General features: G+C 49.0%; 1 protein-coding gene across 1 annotated transcript in view; it reads left to right on the top strand.

The window, feature by feature from the left end:
* The first annotated feature begins 4,785 nt into the window (after positions 1–4,785).
* CRISPLD2 (cysteine rich secretory protein LCCL domain containing 2) overlaps positions 4,786–8,516 on the top strand; it is a 28,151-nt gene continuing 24,420 nt past the window's right edge. The window contains exon 1 of the mRNA XM_042876893.1: positions 4,786–5,096. The gene's annotated coding sequence lies outside the window, so the exon portion shown is untranslated. The remainder of the gene's footprint in view (positions 5,097–8,516) is intronic.

Here is an 8,516-nt window from a genome sequence, read left to right as displayed (position 1 = left end):
GGTGTGTGTTTGTGTGGGTTTTGTTTTTCCTCTGGTGTAAATTCTAGCCTTGAGCTCCTAAACATTGCCTTGTGGCTCTTTTTACAGGGCACAGGTGATGTTGCTGCAATGAAGTGCAGGTGCTTTTTGTCTTTAACAGCTCCTTGGAACTTCAGGAGTTCCATTTGTTGGCATCCAGATGTAACCAACCTCGGGGAGGAGAGGCTGCAGCTCATGGGGAGTGAATCCTCCCTGTGTCCTACATGAAGGGCTGACAGGATGCCAGCCTGAATGGTTCCATGTAAGGTGATGTAAGGCTTTTCAAGAGAAAGGAAGCAGCTCTGTAAGTGCCTTAGGTTGCAACACTTGTCTGTTGACATGGGCTTCCCATTTTTGTTTTCTCCCAAGCAAAGCAAGAATTAGTCACCTTGCAAAAGACAGGAAGCTTATTCATGGCTGCTTCCTGAAAGAGTAAAGTGATGGTGAGTCCTGGGTGCATTTAAAATGCAGGGCTGTGCTGTTACATGCGTAGCTCCTGCAGCAGGAACCAATGAGCTGTTGGGGCAGGGCAAGCCCAGCTGGCGTGTACAGGACTTTTCTATGCTGTTCTCTTGTAGGAACGACTGTGCTGCTCAGTTGTACTGCAGAACTTCTATCTTTGTGCTGCCAGAAGATGGAGACCATTGATCTGGTGTTCACCTGCATCTCCAGCAGGTTGTGAAATGGGCATTTCTGGTAACGTAGACTTGTTGTGCACCTCTTAGCATTGCAGCAGCTGCTTCAGAGACACAACAGCAGCAGCTTTGTGCAACAATTTGTCTTGCAGTGCCATGGCACCACGAAAAATGAGGGTTTCACACATCCTTCCAGCAGAAGGGGCAGGTGATTGCTAGTTGGTAGTGGGTCCTTGCAACAAAGGGTGATTTTGACCAGTGTCACCCAAAGCTTTGAGCTTGTGGGTCGAATGCTGGATGCCCTGTAGCTTTTCTGTTCAGAAAAGACCCACATAGGCCCATTTTCTAAGTTTGGAGCCAATAGAAAGGAACTGGAGCTCCCCTGAGGTGTTAAATAAATAAATGGAAAATATGGAAGGAACAGAGAATGCTGGGAAAAACAAAAACAAAAACAAAAACAAACCTGCCTAAGTGCAATTTGCTCTCTCTGTGCATTTGGTTGTTACAGGCAGGTTGCAGGTGGTGTTAATTATGTGTGAGTAATGGCCAAGTGTAAAGGCAAGCATTGAAATCCTTGGTAAGGAATGGAGGTTGCTCAGATGGTATTAATTGTTGTGATTTTCGGTAAGGATATTACGAATGCTCTTATTCTGCAGTGGATTACTCAAAAGGGGAAAAAGCAGTACGAGCCACGGGGCAAGTCTGATCAACACACACCACCACAGTTTCTTTTCCTTATTAAATCCTTCCCAACTTTGCAGCCCTCTAATTATTCGCTCTGTCTGCAGTTATGTAAAAGAAGGAAAATCACCCCAAACTCCCCCAGAATGAAAATCTCATTGGCTGAGATGCTGTTAGAAAAATCTCAGAGCACGAATCAGGGATGGTTTGATGGGCTGGGGTGAGAAAGGCTTCCGATACCTGCAGCTCTTTGGGGGTGGGAGAACTTGTGCTTTTCATTTTTCACTTACCTGAGAGATTGTAGCTTTTAATAATGAAAGCAATTGTGTTTCTTTTTCGCTCATTGCCAAGCAGATCCCTTCCAATAGGGCTCTCCCCTTTGTGTGTACATGTATGCAGACCACTGCAGAGGGCAGTGGTGGCACACCCAGATGGTTCCATGTGTGGATGACTCCGTGCATCTGACCGTAGCTCCTGTGGCATGCTGTGAGTGTTCTCAGGGTGTTCAGGGGTTCCTGTGTTACAATCCTTGGCTTTTATGGCCCCAGGGAAGCGGGGAGAGTTTTAGCAAATGCATAGAGTGGGCTTGGTGGTTGTGGTTGCAATTCACCTATTCTGGGGTAGGATCTGTGAAGGTGAGAGTTTGGTTCATGCTTCTGAGCTGGTTTGGGCTGAAGAACTTTAGTGGTTGCTTCCTTCTGAAAGGAGAAAAAAGGGGGAAAATGGAAATGAAAAGAGGGGAGTAAGGGGGATAAATGGGAAAGAGAAGCGGAGGAAAAGTGGAGGGGAGAAAGGAGAAAAAAAAAAAAGAGAAAAGGACCCCCCCAAAAAAAGGAAAGTATAGGGAAGAAAAGGAGAGAAAAGGAGGGCAAACGGGTAACAAAAGAAAGAGAAGAGGAGGGGGGGAGGGAAGGGAAAGAAAGCTGGCCCCCCACATTCAGCAATCAACTTTTTGTGGCTTTTCTGCTTGTTTCTTAGTCTTGCTGACTGATGTTTTTGTTTGACCATTGGCTGTGTAGCACAGGGTTTGAAGATTCAAGTCTCGAGATGTTTTCTCTTATCACTGCTTTGCTCCAGCTGTGTTATCTCACTGCACCCTTCAGTGCTGGAGCCAGATGTTGCAGGTCAGTGCCATGGCTTTGAGTCTATTCCCCATTCTTCGCTTTGCTGCAGTCCTGGTATTGCTGAGCTCATATTGGAATAAGAAATAAAGGGGGATTTAGGTTGAAAACCAAGACGTGCTGTCTGCGTGTTCAATTAGGGGCGAATAGTGAAATCTGTGTTTCTCCCTACTCATTGGATATTACATTAAAAGCATCTTCTCCTAATATATACTTATGTACAGCCTGCTTTATGTGGCTTTTACCACACATGAAACCGAGATGTTATAATCAAGGCCGTAATAATGCTGAGTGACTGAAAGTAACTTCTGATTGTTTTGGCTTTGGTTGAATGTAGGACCCGAAAGTGCTGACTTGTAACAAAATGGGATGAATGAAAGCCTCATTTAGAGCTGTGCTCATACCTGAATGCTGCTGAGCATAGGGAGACTGCATGGGTGTATGGTAGAAAATACCCCAAACACCAAATGCTTGCATGGCAGCGGGGCTGATGGAAAATTGACATAGGATGGGTGAGAACTGTGAAGGCCTCAAATTGGGTTGGGAGAGGTTCGTGTTGGATATTAGGAATGATTTCTTAGCCTGGAAGAGCGGTGATGCAGTGGTACAGCTGCCCAGGATGGAGTCACTGTCCGTGCACGTGGGGATGTGGCAGTGAGGGACGTGGGCATGGTGGGGTGTGTTGGTGATAGCAGAGGTCTTTTCCAGCCTTCATGATTGTATGAATAATTTCTGATGGGAACGTTTGTGGAGATGACAAAAAACCGCATTCCTGAGAGAGCTGGAAATAATTTGTGTTGCTGCTATGTGAGAGGTTAAATGAGCAACTCAACTTTCTGGCAAGCACGGTGAGAAGCACCTCCAGAGGCCATGAGTCAGCACTGCTGGAGCGGCAAGAGAGCAGCAGGAGGATGCAGAGATGTCAAAGCAAAGCCCTGTTTTGTCCTTAGAACGGCCCGCAGTTGGGACAGCATCTCAACCTTACGGGAGAGAGCTGCCCAAATGGCACCGAATCGCCTGTTGGGATTGATGGAGCGTATGCTGTCGGTTCATAATTTGTGCTGAAATACTCTCAGTAAATACATTTGTGAGAGCAAGCAGCAGGGTCTGGTGTTGTACTGAGTGGGGACACCGGGATGTGTGTGAGTGATACCGTACTGACATGGTGAGTGGGCATGGTGGGGTGTGATTGGTGATCTCAGAGACCCTTTCCATCAGTGATTCTACGACCCAGCAGCACTGGGGGTAAAAAGCCTCGACCCAGTGCTGAAGATTCCCAAGCGATGAGAATCTGCTGCTGCTTCTGCAGAAGTTCTTGGGACGACGGTGCATGAGATGAAATCAACAGCGGTGGCATGGATGTGGCTCCATTTTGAGGGGCGTTCTGCTTTGCTCATGTGATAATGAGCAGCTTTGATAAACAATTGTGCTTAGTGGCAAAATCTTGGAAGCCTGTAAACTGTCCATCAGATTGGCTGCTGTTTTGCATAAAGAAATAATTTGTTGTTTAGAAGAATGGAAGGAATCTCTATCCCCAAGAACCATGCAGGAAGGACTGGGTGCTGTCGTGGTAGCATCCCACCCCACTCTGCTGCACGGAGTGCTGTGATGCACTCGTGTAATTACTCAGGGTACCACTTTGCTTTTCCTGTTTGTCTGATTAAAACAAAAAGAAGAAGAAGAAAAGAATAAGATCTTTTGCTCAGTCATTTCCTTTCTCAGAGTGTAAAACCACGTTTCAACAGTGCATGTGGGCTGACACCGCAGGGAAGGATCGTGCTGGGAGGCTGCACTGGGCTCTTGGGGTGTCCTGCAGCAGAGGTGAGCTTGCACCATGCTTTGCTTGCTCCTGCTGTTCCTGCTGACAGCTGCATTTGTGTGCAAGGAACGTCAGTGCTGGGTGAGCTCTGGAAACGGACCTCAGAGGGATAGAAATCTGCCTTTGCTCAGCAGATGCCCAATTGGGGAAGAAAAGGAGTGATGCTGCCTGGCTGGGGCATGGCTGGGCTTTTCCCATGGAGTGCTGGGAATTGCTGAGCCAGCAGCCGAGAGGACGAAGCTGGCTTCTGTCCCATGCAAAAAAAAAAAAACAACCCTAATTTGGGTGTTGTTTTTTTTTTCCCCAAGCTCACCACTGAATACCCGTGGCAGAGAGCAGGGCTGGGCAGCAGCTCTGCCTGCAAGCTGCTTGAAGAGAGAATGAGTGTAACCCCGCTTATATGGGGCTGCTGCCTCCTCCTCCTCTTCTTGCTGGGTGTTGTGTTACAGCCTTTGGGAGGACGGTCCTAATTTTGCTCGCCCCAATGAGTGTCGTCCAACAGCGGTGCGATGCAAAGCGACACTCCTCTACTCCTGCCTCCTTTTTTTTTTTCTATTTTTTTTCCCCCTTCTGTTTTACAGGCCGATTGCCAAACGGGATGATCCAGAGTTGTGTCCTCTTTGCCTGGAGAGCATAAATACCACTGGGGAGCTCTGCGAGACCGCAGTTGGTGCTCGCTGCTGAGCCGAGACCTCGCGTCCCCACACCTCCCTGGGCTCCCTGCATCCTTTCCCCCTCCTCGCTGAAATATTGCAGCTATATAATTTATTTCCCAGCAGCAAGCTTGGAGGAGCGACTGCTTCCTAAGAAGTGCTCGGCAAGGTGAGTTTGCATGCATCTGAATTGTGGTTTGGGGTGTTTGGATGCAAGGAGGGTCTGTATGCAGTCGAATTGGCACAGTGTGAGTAACTTCTCCATCAAGACATCTGAGTGTATGATTTGCAAAGGGTGATGAAGGACTGATGTGCGTTTATCTCTAATGAATGGGAAGGGTTCATGTGGAGGGGAAACTGACCAACATAAGGGATGATGAATTAATTGGCTGCCCATAGGCACATCCGTTCTGTTCCAGGGAGCTGGAGTTGGTGTGGCTCTGAAGTCCCATCTAGAAGGAATTTCACGGTGTTGTCATGTGGTGTGTCTGTTTCTAGTGGGTTTTTCATGTGGTTTTGCATAGAATCTCAGCCACTGGGGCTGCATGGGAGTGGACTGCAGTGGCAGAGCCAGATGTTTCCATGTGGCCTTGAGGATGCTGAATCCAAGGATCTTGTCATCCCCCTCTTCTTTTGAAGCTGGGGTCGTTCTGTAAAGCATTACATGTGTGCATCTCAGTTCCTGCATGAAGTGCATTAGAAGTTGGATTTATGGGTCCCTTCCAACCCAGGTTATTCTATGATTCTATTGTGGCTTCCTCACTTGAATTTTTTGTACAGGGATCAGTTTGACACCAGGCAGATCCCCCACTGCTTTGCTGCTTTTGGTGCTAGCCCTTGTGTTTCACTGCAGCATCAGCCTGTCCCACACATCACTCCCAGCTCTCGGGATGCTTTGACTGCATGTGTTTCCCATATGGAGGAGCAGAACCCACTTGTGTGCTCCCCAGGAGGCAGCTGAAGATCAATAGCTGTGTGAGGGTGAGGCAAGGACATAATGAAAGGCAGAAGGCAGCACTCCTGCCAGCCCCCAGCTCCTCTGTTCCCTGTGACATGCAGCTCCAGCTCTGAGCTGGGGAAATAGCTTTCTATAAATACTCTTTTCCAAAGTCCAGTGCTGCTTTTTCACTTCCTCGGAGCCCAGCAGAAGCTCCTGCTGTCCCAGCTCGGATTTGCCTTGCAAAGTATTTGGGAGCTGCTTTCTGCCGACTCACCCATTTCTGAGCACTCCCAGATGTGTCCCTGGCACCAGCATCAGGAGCCTGGTGCAGTTAAAGGGAAGCATAACACTGCTCCTAAAACCTTGAAAATAACAGCAGAGCCTCGCTCAGCTGACTGTCAGCTGAACATTCTCCCCGAAAAATGTCAAATCTCATCCCAAAGGCAAAATATGCTTTTCATCTTCCCTAATGAGGAGTTCCTAGTGCAGACTGGAGGCTTTGCCCAGCGCTGGGCTGGCTGAGCTCTGACACATGGCCCAGTGTTTGGTTGCACCTGGGCATGAGGCCGTCGGAGTGGGGAGGGGGGTGTGAGCAGATGGATGTCTGAACTCAATGAAATGTGAGCATCTCTCTGCTGCTTTCAGTTAACCTTTGGCACTGCGGCTCTTTCAGGTTGGATATTAGGAAAAATTTCTTTTCCAAACGAGTGGTTGGGCATTGGCACGGGCTGCCCAGGGTGTGGTGGAGTCACGGGCTCGGGGGTGTTTCAGAACTGTGGAGATGTGGCACTGAGGGACGTGGTCAGTGGGCATGGTGGGGTGGGTTGGGATGGGACTTGGGGATCTTAGGGGTCTTTTCAAACCTTCATTATTCCATGATTCTCTTTGCTCCCATCACCTCACCCTCCCCTTGGATGTTCCCTGCTCCTCACCTGCAGCCAAAGCACGGGAATTGTCTTGAACACCCAAAGTGAATAAGGCTGCTCAAATGACCCCTTTTTGGGAAGGTGCAAAGCAAGATACAGAGAAGAACATCACCAGGAATAATGCACTGTTTGTTGCAAAGCTCCGGTCAAACCCAGCCATGTTGGCTCGGTCCTGGGGCTCTGCGATGGAGCAGCAGCTGGCTTTCCAGGCTGCCCTTTCTGTAAGTTCAATGTTTGCCTTAGATGGGTGGTGGGTACGGGCTCCTGTTTAGCTGAGGGCACCCGGCCAAATGAAGGGGTACAGCAGCAGCATATGTTGGCTGTCTGTTCCCTCCTGCTCTACCTACAGGGCAGGCTGCAGGGAAAATCGCCGGTGCTAAATGGCTGCATTGTAAACGGCGGTGGCAGAGCATCTATTTTTAAACTCTTAGGGAAGTGCCTCAAAGTAGGAACTGTTGCTGGGATTTGGGTCAGACAGTCTAGCAAGGCGACGGCTCTGCTGCCCCGCTGTTAGAAAGTCGGGGGAAGGCAGCACTCAAGGCTGGGACAGGAATGAGTTTAAAGCTGGGGTTGCCCCCAGGCCACCAAACGTCCCAGTCTTTAGATGTGCCTGGGGACAAGGAGCATGTGTTGGGCTTGCTCTGCAGGAAACGGCAATCAGCTGTTACCTAAACTTAGTAAATATATTCCTATGTTGTTCTACCACGGCAAGGGCTTAATGCTCTGCCTGAAGGCAGGCTGATAGAAGCTGGTTTTCATTCTGCCTTATTACAGCCAAAAGCTCTGAACAGAGACTTCTGCTCTTTGGTGAAGACGTCCTGCGTATTTTCAGGGCTTCTGGATGACTGTAGAGTTTCTCCACCTGAGCAAAGCTGCTCTGCTTTGTGGATGCTGTTGGTTGTGGGGAGGAGGGGATTTGGGACTGTGTCCAACCCCGTGTCACTGGGTTGAAGCTTTTCTGATAGATCCCGATGATCTGGGTGCACTCTCAGCATCTTTGTAATGGCGTTATCAAAACCAAATCCTGATGTAAAGGCAGAGATAAGGAAGCTTTCTTCCAAACTTTAGCCTGAAGGAGAGGGATGCTGTGCTCACACAGTCTGCATGGGTACTTATTGCCTCTTGTGGACAATAAGGTTTGGATATTTGGAAAAATTTATTCTCAGAGCAGTGAGGATCGGCACGGACTTCCCAGGGAAGTGGTGCACCATCATCCCTGGAGGTGTTCAGTGTGGAGATGTGGCACTAAGAGACATGGTTAGTGGGCATGGTGGGGATGGGTTGGGGTTGGATTACATGATCTTAGAGATCTTTTCCAGACTAATGATTCCATGATTCTAACTCTGTTCTGGAGGCTCTTAGATCCCTCCTAAAGAGGCCACAGAGCCATACAGCAGCCCATGCTCTCCTCCCTGAATTGCCTGCGATCTGAATAAAGCCAGCCGAGCTGCGCAAGCTTCATTGGACAGAATGTGGGGAAGGGAGGGAGAGGAAGGGAGGAATTATTGGGAAATGGCAGGTGGAGCCTCACAGATCCAACATCTTGCCAGAAAGTGGATGGGAATAAAACACAGCCATCAAACTGAGCAGCTCAGCCCTAGGAACGCCTAATCTGCTTGGGAGATGCTGGGTGCTCCGTCTGCTTTTCACCACACCATAGCTCACCCTCTGGCCATGCTCCCACCTGCTGTAACACTCTACGGCAGCGTCAGCGAGCACCCCG

The sequence above is a fragment of the Lagopus leucura genome, unplaced genomic scaffold (genome assembly GCF_019238085.1).
Source record: "Lagopus leucura isolate 7727_CA_CO unplaced genomic scaffold, USGS_WTPT01 Super-Scaffold_100017, whole genome shotgun sequence".
Lineage (NCBI taxonomy): Eukaryota > Metazoa > Chordata > Aves > Galliformes > Phasianidae > Lagopus > Lagopus leucura.
This window is presented reverse-complemented; position numbering and strand designations above follow the sequence as displayed.